This window comes from Dermacentor albipictus, chromosome 4 (assembly GCF_038994185.2).
Source record: "Dermacentor albipictus isolate Rhodes 1998 colony chromosome 4, USDA_Dalb.pri_finalv2, whole genome shotgun sequence".
Lineage (NCBI taxonomy): Eukaryota > Metazoa > Arthropoda > Arachnida > Ixodida > Ixodidae > Dermacentor > Dermacentor albipictus.
Window position 1 is genome coordinate 120,482,405 of NC_091824.1, and position 12,251 is coordinate 120,494,655.

The 12,251-nt window shown below is 46.8% G+C and overlaps 1 protein-coding gene across 5 annotated transcripts in view; it reads left to right on the forward strand.

Annotated features, from left to right (window-relative positions):
* The window catches only part of LOC135916043 (unconventional myosin-Ia-like), a 215,447-nt gene that overhangs the window by 39,826 nt on the left and 163,370 nt on the right, over window positions 1-12,251 (forward strand). The gene's annotated exons all lie outside the window — the stretch shown is intronic.

Genomic DNA, 12,251 nt, shown 5'->3' on the forward strand with positions numbered 1-12,251 from the left:
GATAAGTTACAATTTACATTCAAATTGCATGCCTTTTTGCCTTTTTGATGTCATCGATAGTTGTGCTACAAGCAGCCACGCTCGGTAGTTGTGTTGAACACCCTGAGAATGAGCGCCCTTTTGAGGGCTATCGCCGACCTTGGAAGACCACCGAAGCGATCAATTCAATGATCATGAAGTGTCCCTCTGTCTTAACGGTGATAATTTTGGTTGACAACTTTTTGAGTTCGTAGTAATCTACTTTTGTTTTCAGCGATCAGCTAGACTATAAGCGCGGGTTTACACCGTAGCGCAATGATGCAATGCAGAAAAGTTTTAAAATGATTCAGTGTGCGCGTTTTGATGTTTTCCCGGATGTGGCGTTTGTCCTTTCGTATACAGATGGCTGTGACATTTTCATCCCAACTGCGTACCAAGCTAGTGCTTGTGGCAATAAATTGTCATCTCAGCGTATTCGTCGAGCTTTTGTTCTTGAACACGCAGAATTTTGTTTGATGGCATATCGTAATGCTACGACGTCATAGCTTCACGGAAAATTTTGCTGGCCAGAGGAGTCTACATCAGGCCAACATTTCTACCCTTTCCTTAATAAATTTTCCCGCTCTCTTTCACTAGGCCTGTGAGTGATGTCATCGCATGCGTTAGCGGGCAAAATGGGACATGCTTTACCTCATCCCGTGTCCCCTACATTTGTTTCAGCCCGCGATTTGAATTCGTGCGAAAATCGAAAACCGGAAAAAATAAACAGCCAGCGTAGCATAGTTGCTTGAACTGCGGCGCATTGCCAGGTTACAAGGAACGGGGTCAAGGCAACTGACTACCGTCGCATCAGCGTTACGGCGTGCATTTGAAGGGATGACGTAAGAAGGAGAACAGGAAGCTTGCTTCTAGTTTGTCGGCTTCTTGGCAACGTAATCGCAGTTCGCGGCTTGGAGGCGTACAGTTTGCATCTGCATCTTGAACGCTCACCACACACCACGGAACTGCGTAAAAAAGATTACCGCCCCTTCCAGTCCGTGAAGATGGTCGAACAGCGAAGCTGCGTTAGTTAGACCGAGTGTTACACCATGAAAGTCAGACTTCGCAAGCAGTCTATATAGTAAATCTTTTATTTCGCCATTCTTTCACCTCATTTTCGCTTTTGCATGCTTCGCGTGGTAAGCATGCTTTAGGAGTGCTCTCTCTCTCTTTTTTTTTTGCGGTTCGCTCAGTGTTTTTCTTTTTTTTTCCTTCTTGAGCGTAAGGTAGGCCCTACGACGACGAGCCCATTCACGAGCCAACTCTCGCTGACGCTCGCGGTAGGCACCTTTGTCCTCAGGAATGCGCACTACTCCTGGTCTTCCCATAGTTGTAGCTGGGATGGAATGTGCGGAACCACTAATCCGAAACTCCGTGTATTAGGCGCAAAGCTCACCACTGCAGATGCGGGCGCTGCAATCGTTTTGACGATTGGTTGGATTGGTTTGACGATTGACGTCTTTGAGAGAGAGAGAGAGAGAAAATAATGCAGAGAAAGGCAGGGAGGTTAACCAGAGGTAGTTCCGGTTGGCTACCCTGCGCAGGGGGAAGGGTTAAGGGGGATAAAAAGAGAAACAGAGTGGAAGGGGGAGATAGAAAGAAAGGAAGACAAGCACGAACAAAGCGCGTACACTACACAGCGGTAGGGGGCGGCATTCTTAGAGTCCCGTGGACCACAAGAACCTTAATAGCGCGAGTAAGGCCTTCATCGCGGATGTTCTTTCGGAGCATTGGCCTAAAGCTTTCAGTTCTGATAGTGGACGATTGTCCAACTGGTCCAGTACTCTGCACATCATTTGTCTCTCAGCACGACGTCTTTGTGTTTCTGAATGAGGTTACACACACGTTCGGCTGCGACGGAGAGAACGGCGTCAGTGACGGTATGCCTGCAGTGCGTCGTTGTCGCTTGCTTTCGATGTCTCGAGTTTGCTCGGTGGCGTGGTTTGCAGCATCCGCTCGGCAATGCCGCTTGCGATTCTTCAAAATTAAATTTGTCCGTCACGTGAGACAATGGATAGCTCATACCCCCTCAAGCAATTACTCATACCCCCGTAAACGCGGTCTCCCCTTACGACGACGTAAGTGAAATTCTAGGCTGGAATGGCGAGTGGCAATGGAGCCAGCTGCGGATGATGACGACGACGTTCAAGCCATTGCTGATGATGATAGTTTTAGCGAACTCCGACAACGACGGCACAGGGTCCCCATAAACAGCTTCGATGGAAAAAAAAAATGAAGAAAAGAACACAAGCACCGTCTCGCGGTTCTCCTACCATCCTGCATGTATCTTATTTAAATGTTTTTCAGAGTTTACTTTGCCCAGCAGATTGCAGTAAGTTATATTCGACGTCCGGAGGTGGTGAATGGGCGAGCTGTTTATTCCAGAATGGCAAGGAATGCGTATTGACGGGTTCATTAAAAGCGAGAGACAGGGCATTCATTCTGGACGTCCTCCTGCAGGCGAGATAATGGTTACTAGGAATTTAAGAAAGAATAGCAGTAGCATAAAGCACAGTCACAGGAATTCTGCACCTGCCAATATGCAGGGTGTCCCAGCTAACTTTAGCCAGGGTTTAAAAACATGCAAAGGCCACGTAGCTGAACAGAACCAAGGTAATGTCTGCCGTCGCTTGGAGACGCCCAAATTACTTTTTCATTTCACCTAATTAGATAATTAGTCCTAATTCATTAATAATATTGTCAAATATTATAATTAGATGAAAAGTGTCAATGAGAAAATTGTAGAGCGACATGAAATAATCACGATGCAGCTTTATGTTGCTCAATACGTTACATGAAAGTGTTTTTCTGAGCGTGAAAGAAGCCGGCAAATGCACGCGCAATTGCTGCGCCCGCTCGAGGCACTTTGCGTGTATTCGCGAGCTTCCTTTAGGCTCGGAAAACACTTTTATGTAGCACGTGTCGAACAAGAGAAAACTATATCGAGAGTTTCTCATGTTGCTCTACAATTTTCTCATTGACACTTCTAATCCAATTATAACATTTGAGAAGTTGATTAATAATTAATGCTAATTATCTAATCAGGGGAATGAAAAGAAATGTTTTGAGTATCTCCAAGCCACTGTAAACATTACCTCGGTTCTGGCCAGGAACGTGGTATTCGCAAATTTTTAAACCTTGGCTAAAGTTAGCTGGGACACCTTGCATAGGGTATCTCAACTAACGTTACCCAAGCTGTTTGTTTCATTTGTTTATTATTTTTCCTAATTAGTCAAGAAATAAGCACTCAAGAATGATGTTGGTGACGAAAGAGGACAGATGACCACTTAACTGTATAGTGTGGCAGCTTCCCGCCCCCCTCCTTCTTTTTTTTTAAGCTTGCCTAACTCAGCTGTGTTTTATCAGCTTTTCGCCACAAGCACGTCCGGTGGTAGATAATGCTTGCTAAAACGTGTAAACTCGTCACAAGCTTTATGACGTACGTGTGTGGTCCAACACATTACTGATACTGTGTGGGACAAAGGTCAACACTCTATCGCATAGTGAGGAATTGGATCGCGTATAATGTGGACGGCACTTCGTGGGCCGACCTGAATCGTGTGTCGCTGACATAAGAATTGTCTGGTTGCTTATATACCCGTGCCACGCGTGCGAAGCGTAAGCCATTAACTTCCAGCTCAAGGTCTTCCTGTAATGGCTCCGCTTGTTGTCTGTACCATTTTCCGAATAATGAAAGCTTACGAACCCTTATGTGCCGGATTTTACCGAATAAATGGGGCTTGGAACCAATCGAGTGACCGAATTCAAACTTGTATTAAATGAAACAGGGATTTGCCTTTGCTAATGATAAGCCGCCTATATAAGCACATACGAAACAAAATGTACTCGTCACGGAGTTCTTCGGTTAGAGCTGCCGTCACTTTCGCGTCGACATGACAGGTGCCGCGCTGTCAGAAAACGGTCAAGATAATAGCGACCGCGCTCCACGAGCCTTGCGCCTTTCTTGGGGCGGGTCATTCCATTGAACATGTTTGTGTTTTAGGAAAGATATGAATGCGGTGGGGGGGGTCATGCGAGACAAAATGGGATGAAGTCATGGGGTGTCGTCTCTGAATTACAAAAGGAAGAGCTTTAAGCATGCGCAGCCGCTTTGTGGAACCCACCAGGCCACGCTGAGGCAGAAAAAGTGCGACTGTTTGTGTTCGTTCTTGTGCGGGAGTGAATGAAACGCAAGGAAATGAAGAACCGAACGCACAAAAAAGGTAAATTGGAAGAAAGACAGAAATGGAAGCAGCAATTAAGAATTCTCTCATTGCCTAATGGTTCGATTAACGCAGTGCAGCTCTAAACAAACATGCACACACACGAACACGCACGCACAGCTACCTGCACACCTCCCTCCCTCCCGAAAGCATCCCCCCTCCCCCCCCTCCCCCCCCCCTCCCCCCCCCCCCCCCCGGTACCAGCGTATGGCGAAGGATGGCGAAGTGAACCCTATCGGAGAGAACTTACTTTTTTGCAGAGAAGCTCTACTTTCGCTCTTTCCTCTACTATGTGTGAGTGGCTGTGTGGCCGACAACGACGTGGTTAGTGCTGTCGAAGGGTGGGCCGACTTGGTGGGCCGACGTTGACACCAGCGCGCCGTATGTGTGCTCGCAAATATTTCAGTGCAGATTGTAAGCTCACGCTGATCCTACCGGCAGTGCGATGTCACAACACTCGCACGCCTCACAGCGTCAATCAATAAAGCTGACCAATAAGCGTCTCCAACGACATTGTCTCGGCACGTCTACCGGGAAGCTATTTCTTGGTTTCGACAACTATTTTAATATTACTATGATTTATTATTCAACACACTTTACAGGTCCGTTCAGTGCATTGAGTAATGGGGGTTGAACGAGAAGCAACATGAAACCTGTAATGTAAACTGTAAAAATTCTGCTGTGGTACGCAGCAGAATGGAAACACGATTATGCAAATTAGTAAACGGTAACAGCTTCCGTAAAGATACATACAATAAAAATGAGAGCAACTAATTTTATTAGACCTGATAAAATGGTTAAAAGTTTAGGGCGCACGCAAGCAGCCTTGTAAGCAGATTTATTATTTGATATACCTTACAGGTCTGTCCAGGGCATCGAGTGAGCAGCGCGCACAATACTATTAGGAAAACGAGGAGCAAAAATAATACGTGTAAGTTATATATGACGGAAAAGAAACATAACTATACAGTACTTAGCAAATGAAATACTTAATACAATATTTCGACGCTTTCTGCAAGCTCTCTCTATTCGCGCAGCCATGACAGCCACCGCAGGTCACGGCAGCTCCGTAACGTAAACGTCACAGAAGGCCATAAAATGCAGGCCCTTCGTCAAAAAAAAAAAAAAAAGTATCGACTGCTGCGAGCCAGAGTGTCTCAGTTACGCCCTATTAAGGCACGAGTTAGTCATGCGAAGTGAAACATGATTCCCAATTGGCTGGAAGTGGTCCCGGACGTTCGTACGGCCGCACAATGGGCTGCCCCGAGCAGCTGACAGCTGCGGGGCGAACGAGCTTTGCGGTCCATCGATGCGAGGGCAGAGACGTTCGATTCGCTTACGGCGTGTTCCCGGAAGCACCGTGCCAGCTGCAGACATTTGATGGCCAGAGCGAAGGCAGTCTCTCACATTTCTTTTTCCATTTTTTTTTTGCCATTCGTTGCATATACGTATATGCACAGGTTTCTTTTGGTTTGAATTTATATCGGCGATTCGACTACATTTTAGCCTTTCTGCTTCCCGTTTTCTTTCTGGCCTGGCTGCTTGCCGAGTGCAGCCCGAAGAATACTGGAGATAAAGGAATAACACACGTAAACATAAGTATTGTACGCTGACGAGGAAACAAGTATTCCGAGTTCTGAGAGGTTATTGCGTAGGGTGTGCCAGGAAAGCTGTGAGGTTCTTCGCATGGCTTGCGAAATAATGCGCCAGTAGAGTCTTTTATCTATTCACACATTACGCTGACAACCTCATTTAATTACTCGCAACTCTCAATAAATTGCATAAGCTGTCATTAAATTGGACAAAACTTAAGGAGTGAATGAAAACCAATTTGCCACCAATGAAAGTTGTTGCCTCCGAAGTGTTGATGAACATTTTTGGGTATTTTCCTCATCCTTTTACAGCGAAGCTGTTAAGGGCTACTTTCTTCATTATCGTGTCCGCGTGTAGAAAAAAAATCCCGAAGATAGTGCACTGCCGGGCCGACCCGCGGCAGAGGTGCAGTTCGCCATTAAGGGACCCATATACACAGCTTCGCTGGTCACTCTTCTTCACAGAGTGGAAGGGCACTGAGTTTTTTTGTTCTGTTGCGTGATTAGTCATATGACACACAAGTGGTTTCAGACACAGTGACACGTACCAAGATAAACACTAAGTATAACTTGCTACGGCAAGTAAACTTTAGCGTGATTACGCATATTTGAGGCTTCAGACAAGAGAATTCATAACCATTGCAAGCACTAATTATAGCATCCTATCACTAATAGAACGATCACTTGCAGATTACTGTACGGAAGATTGATTCCCTGCATTTCATTTCTTACCTCGTTGGTGGCGACGGTTTGTGTGTGAGCAGGTACCGTCCTTCTCAATATGAGTTACAACATGGTATGCATCTACCAATTTTCTTGGCTGAGAAAAATTACAGTTGCCATTCTTTTTTTTCAAATGGGATGCCATTCTGCCATTAGAAGAAATTCAACAATTTTTCGTATGTTACTGCTGCTATACATTCTCGAAACTCGTTCGGCGATGTGCTCCCGTGTTGCAAATCATACTGAGCGCGCTAATATATAAAAAAAGACACACGGGGAACTTAGTCTAAAGGCGGAAAGTACACGCAGCTCATGACAGTCACATATTCGGCGCGGGTTTCCAGTATATTTTCTGTCATGACGCGCTATGTCCGCACGCGAGGTCATGACAGTGACGGATTATGCCCCACGGCCATCTACGTGCTTTGACATTTTCGATAGCTTTGGTGTCGGTATAGGACAGCAAGCACGTTGAGTTTGTCTTGAATGTGAATCCAGGGTCTGACATCCCGGCTCGTGAAGTCGAGACGGCAATTTAACGAACCGCAAAGTAGGCGTCGGCGCTTTCGCTGTCTATACTTCATCTATATAGGCGTATTAATTTGAAATTTTCTTCTGATAGACGTGTTTCACCAACTATCCCGACAAGCAGTACTCCTACGGTGTCGACACTGTGAAGATACAACTACAGGGTTGTCCACATTTAGGGGAAGCACCTTAGTATTTAGGCGTTGAAATCACCATTAAACTAGAATGAGTGCCCCGTAGATCTTCGCGATACACGTGGGCAATATTTTTCCCATGACATTTAATTAACAAAAGTTAAAATTGATTGCAATTAATACTAATAAAACGTTTCCCTTAAAATTGGAAGTACCCACGAGTCAGACGTGGTGTCCGCTTCAGCCGCGGTTTCTTTGAAAAGCACCGCCGAGGAACAGGGGTGGCTTTGAACGCTTGCTATATCCTTACCGACTTCGCGTTGTCAGTATGACGCGGGCTTCGTAAAAGCGGGTGCGCCGTAGCTTCGCTGGGAAATTTGCAATGACGTCATGCAGTTTGTTAGTGAGTGCTTATATCCAGAAAATCACGTTTGGAAACGTCCCTACTTATGTCTTTGGTAGCTTTTTGCAGCGAAAGGGATAGCCTTAAACACAACGCCCTCTAGCTGAATTTGTAATTTATATCGCGAAATCAAACAATAACGAATTGTAATAGAATGTTAATTTCTAGGATACCCAGTAACGGCTGCTGCGGTGCTATAATTGACACGGCAGACTCGTGTTCACTATAAAAGTTCTGTGGATGGCACTCCCTTTCGCTACACCCAGTATTGTAAATACCGTGGAGTAAACACATGCGCGATCGCTTTCGCTGTAATGCATCGTGCTTTTTATATTGCCACACTACTGAGCCGCTTGTATTTTTGCGCCATTAGTGAGGCTCCACAGCTAGAGCACGGCTGGATTTCTTTTATTGCGATAGCAAATATATGGACACTTGAGGCGCATATCCTCCGTTGTCGTTGCCATTGGTGTCATCGTGATGTTCCATATAAAGTTCGAGGACGATAACATCGTCGCTGGGCGCGGCATACAATATGTGTGATTGAGAGCGTGCGACGGTAAGCCAGCGATCGTGCCTCAATCTTGCGCAAGCAATGGAGGAAAGCGGGGAGGAAGCGCGCCGTCTTCCGTCGTGCGCAAGGTGCCGGAGGGAACGGAGGGAGGAGATGGGGGCGTGCATTCAACTGCAACGGCGCCTGCGTATGGCGCAGCTGTGCGGGCCTTATCTTGAAAGCGATCTGCGGTGGGGACAGATACGCCAGGTGCTGAAAGCTTCTTGTGCGCTGGGCTCTCGCCGCTTAGCTCGCGTTGTGGTGAGAGGCAGCACGAAGCTCGATTCGCTCGCTGCTGCTGCCTCGCTTCCTCACTCCAGCGTTTTGACAGCGGGTATCCGCAGTCATCGAGTGAGATTTGTTCGTGTTTGCTAGTGGGCGCTTGACACCATGCTTGTTAATTTAATTAGTAAGCGAACGTTTACAAGTTCATACGGTTGATCAAACTACTATCCTTACTTCGTATAGCTGTCTACACTCTAAGAAAAAAAGGACTAAAAGGGGTAGGGACGTTAGTCCTTTTGGGGACTAACTGATTTGCCACAACCATTAGTCCTTTTGGGGACGAACTGACATGGGATGAACTGTTACTCCCCATGCACTTACTCCTTTGGGGACTAACAGTTGCCCCTGCCCGATGGTCCTCAAGGGAGTAACGGTAATTCGTTCCGATGCTCCGCAAGGGTGGAATTAATTAATTTAAGCATTTATACCCTAATAAAAAAATTAATGAGCTGAAAAAAAAACGGGCCCGAGGGTAGGTTGGAATCGAACTCACGTCCTCTCGCTCACAAGTCAAGTACTCTATCCACTACACCACGCCGCTTGGTTGGCAAGACGAGATATTTAGACAATGTTAAGCATGGAAACGCAAGTGCCGCAATTTAAACGTGACTCCGTATATTGTGCAAGCTATGCAGCGAGAGTCTCACGTTGAGTGTACTTGCAACCATGAGCGACTTCGAAAAGAAATCAGCCCGAGTATTCTTAGGGTGATTTAAACTGAGGCACTATACGCCATGTATACGTGTAGCGAGCTCAAACGGGGCACCGAAGACGACAGAGAAGGGCAATTGCTCTCTCCCTTAGCGTGTGCCGTTTGAGCTAGACTTCAGTTCAGCTTCAGTTCGCAACCTCCTTGGAACGGAAGGAACTCAGGTACTATTGACAAAGAAAATCTAGCCGTCTATCAATGACTTGCGCGTTTAATTTGTATCTTTCACTTATGGGGTGCGCACGAAGGGCATGCCTCTTCACATTCCAGTTTTAAGTTTCAGGTAATTTTCTCACGATGGGAGGCAAGGTGCTGCTTTACATGTAGTTCAAAAGACAATGCACGAACTTCGAACCATTCACGATTTATTGACAATACCGTTTTCGCCGCATCGCTCCATGACACGGACGAAAACAGCGAAGTGCCTGGGGAGTAACTGTTGCCGTTCGTCCTCCCATTGCTCTCTTTTCGAGCAGGGACTAAACACTTAGTCTCCGAAATTTGCACACGGCACGCACATTCATGCAGTTAGTCCTCTGAGGGACGAAAGCGCCCTTTTTAGGACTAACGGCGCAGTTACTCCCGTTTTTCCCGGGATTTTTCTTAGAGTGTACTAATTTGCTGTCACAATCGATGCTTCGCCTTTCGGGTGAAACTGCGACTTTTTTCCTTATTCTATCTATACAAACTGTAGGAGCACACTCATCGGTTTTATCATATTACATTACCTTCTCACAGTCACAAACGACTGACACATTTTCGCTGATACTAAAGTGCGCGTCACAGAGGCGGGCGTATCTTCCGTGTCCAGCAAACAGTGCGTAACCTTCGCGCGAACATTGACCTTTATTTTTTCTTCTTTCCTCACCTGCTCTGACGAAAGCCCCGGGACGCCATACAGAATCCTTTTCTCAAGAGAAATCGCCTCTACTCTCAGCCGGCTCCTCTGAAGCATTGTAACGCCCTGCGGAGCTTCCTTAATATTACTTTTATTTGCGTGACGGGCATTTTCCTCTGTTGTTGACGTTCTTGGGTACTACCTTATTATTACCGTCAGCGCACCGTCTTCGCCAAGCAGGAAGAAAGGAACGCGGAGAAAGGAGGAGGCTTTGCCCCGTGTCAGGGATCAGGAGGCTTCGTGACGCCAAGCCGCACGGCAGCTCAGTTTTGGCGGGTCAGCGAACCGCGAAGAGCATTTTGTCTTCGGCAGCGCCGTGCCGCTGACTTGCAAGCTCTAGCTAGCTGGCGGCCTGCCTTCCTGCCTGCCTGCTTGCCTGCCTGACCGATTGGAGGAGTGAGGTGCCAGCAGTGTATCGACACGGCATTTGACCGTTGGCCATTTGGCATCACTCTAATAGTCGCCGCTCACCGTGCGCGTTTTTGTTTCTTGCATCCCTCGTCCAAATCCACCACGTTAGATGTCTTAGGTCTATGTGAGGTCACGTTAACTCGTTTCTATTTTTCCGTGTCTCTATAGTTGCATCAGCGGGACTTATCTGCTGATACTTTTGGGGTTATGTATACCGAAATGATGTCTATACGGTGTGGCCACGTTCTTGATATCATCTGCATCCTGTTCGTTAAAGTGCCTTTTTCGGTACCCGGCTTAAGCAAGAAGCACAACCTACTTTACGTGTTCTGCTACGTTGTTCGATACGTCGTACACGGGAATATACCCTCGGCTCTTGCTGTGCTCCATTTATGAAGCCTATATTCTGCGGCAAATGCGGCATCTGTTTTTCTTTCCTTTTGTTTCAGCACTTCGTTATTTTCTCCCATACACATCTCAAGTCCACACGATTTGTGCAGCTGCTTATTCGTAATATCCTACATCGTGTCCACGAATGCTTGCGAACAATAGGCAGTTTTAGCTGGGCGTCCGCAACAGCTATGCGACCGCAGGAAGCCCGCGGAGGCGACAGTGCGCATGCGCAATACGCAAGAGCACGCACGTAATCTTACGTGCGCCAGCAGCTTTTCAAAAGCTGCGTAGCGTCCGCTGCGGGCTTTGCGGGACGTTATCGCGCTATCTCGTGTGTCCACGAGAGCGAATTTTACGATATGGCTCCGACCGAAAATATGACTCCGGCTTGTGAGTTGACTTCGTGGCGACTGATATTGGCTACACAGTTTCAGAAGCTGGCATATGGCGGCGCATGCAGGTCAGCAATCCCCTTCTCTACTTTTGCGTCCTGCCAGCTATTGCCGTTTTGTGGGCGAGCCTTTCGCTCCGTACATTGATGGTTGGGCCTCGCGCGCTGCGTACATTGATGGTTGGGGACGCCCACCTAAAACTGTCTAATATTTATCGCACTTTGCGTAAGTGCGCGGCGTATTGTGTACATTCTACACTACGAAAAGAGTGCGTATTTTATGAACTACGCAAGTGTATAGCGTCAAAACTCCTCCGTCCATATATATGCATATATATACGCACGAAAGCATATATATGTTGTCGCATTCAAGAACGCTCGTGTATACCCGGCATTACGTGCATGGCAGTGAACCTCAGGTGGTCCCTCGTATCCCACCGTGAAATTTCGAGATGGGAAACTACATAACTTAAATTTGTGGTTGGGCTGCTAAGCACGAGGTCGCGGGATCGAATCCCGGCCACGGGGGCCGCATTTTGATGGGGGCAGAATGCCAAAACACCCGTGTATTTAGACTTAGGTGCGTGTTAATGAAGCACAGGTGGTCCGTATTTCCGGAGTCCCCCACTACGGCGTGCCTCATAATCAGATCGTAGTTTTGGCAGGTAAAACCCCATAATTTAATTTGTAATCTCAAATTACTTAAATTGTGTTACAGGACGCTGGTGGGCTGTGTTTATCGTGGCTGTACGCAACGTCAGCCCGCGACTTGCAGTCTTAAAACTAAAACAAGCCGTGTTCAACAAGCTTTTATGCTCATTCGAAAAAAAGACAAAGGAAGCAGAAGGAAATGCTCACGAAATTTAAAAACTTTATAGATGTATATGCGAATATGAGCAATTGATACGTCAAAGACAGCGAGCTTAAACCGTTTGTGGATAGTATATTATAGGGACCTGTTTGCTGGCTCGGGGCTTCGACGCACGCAGG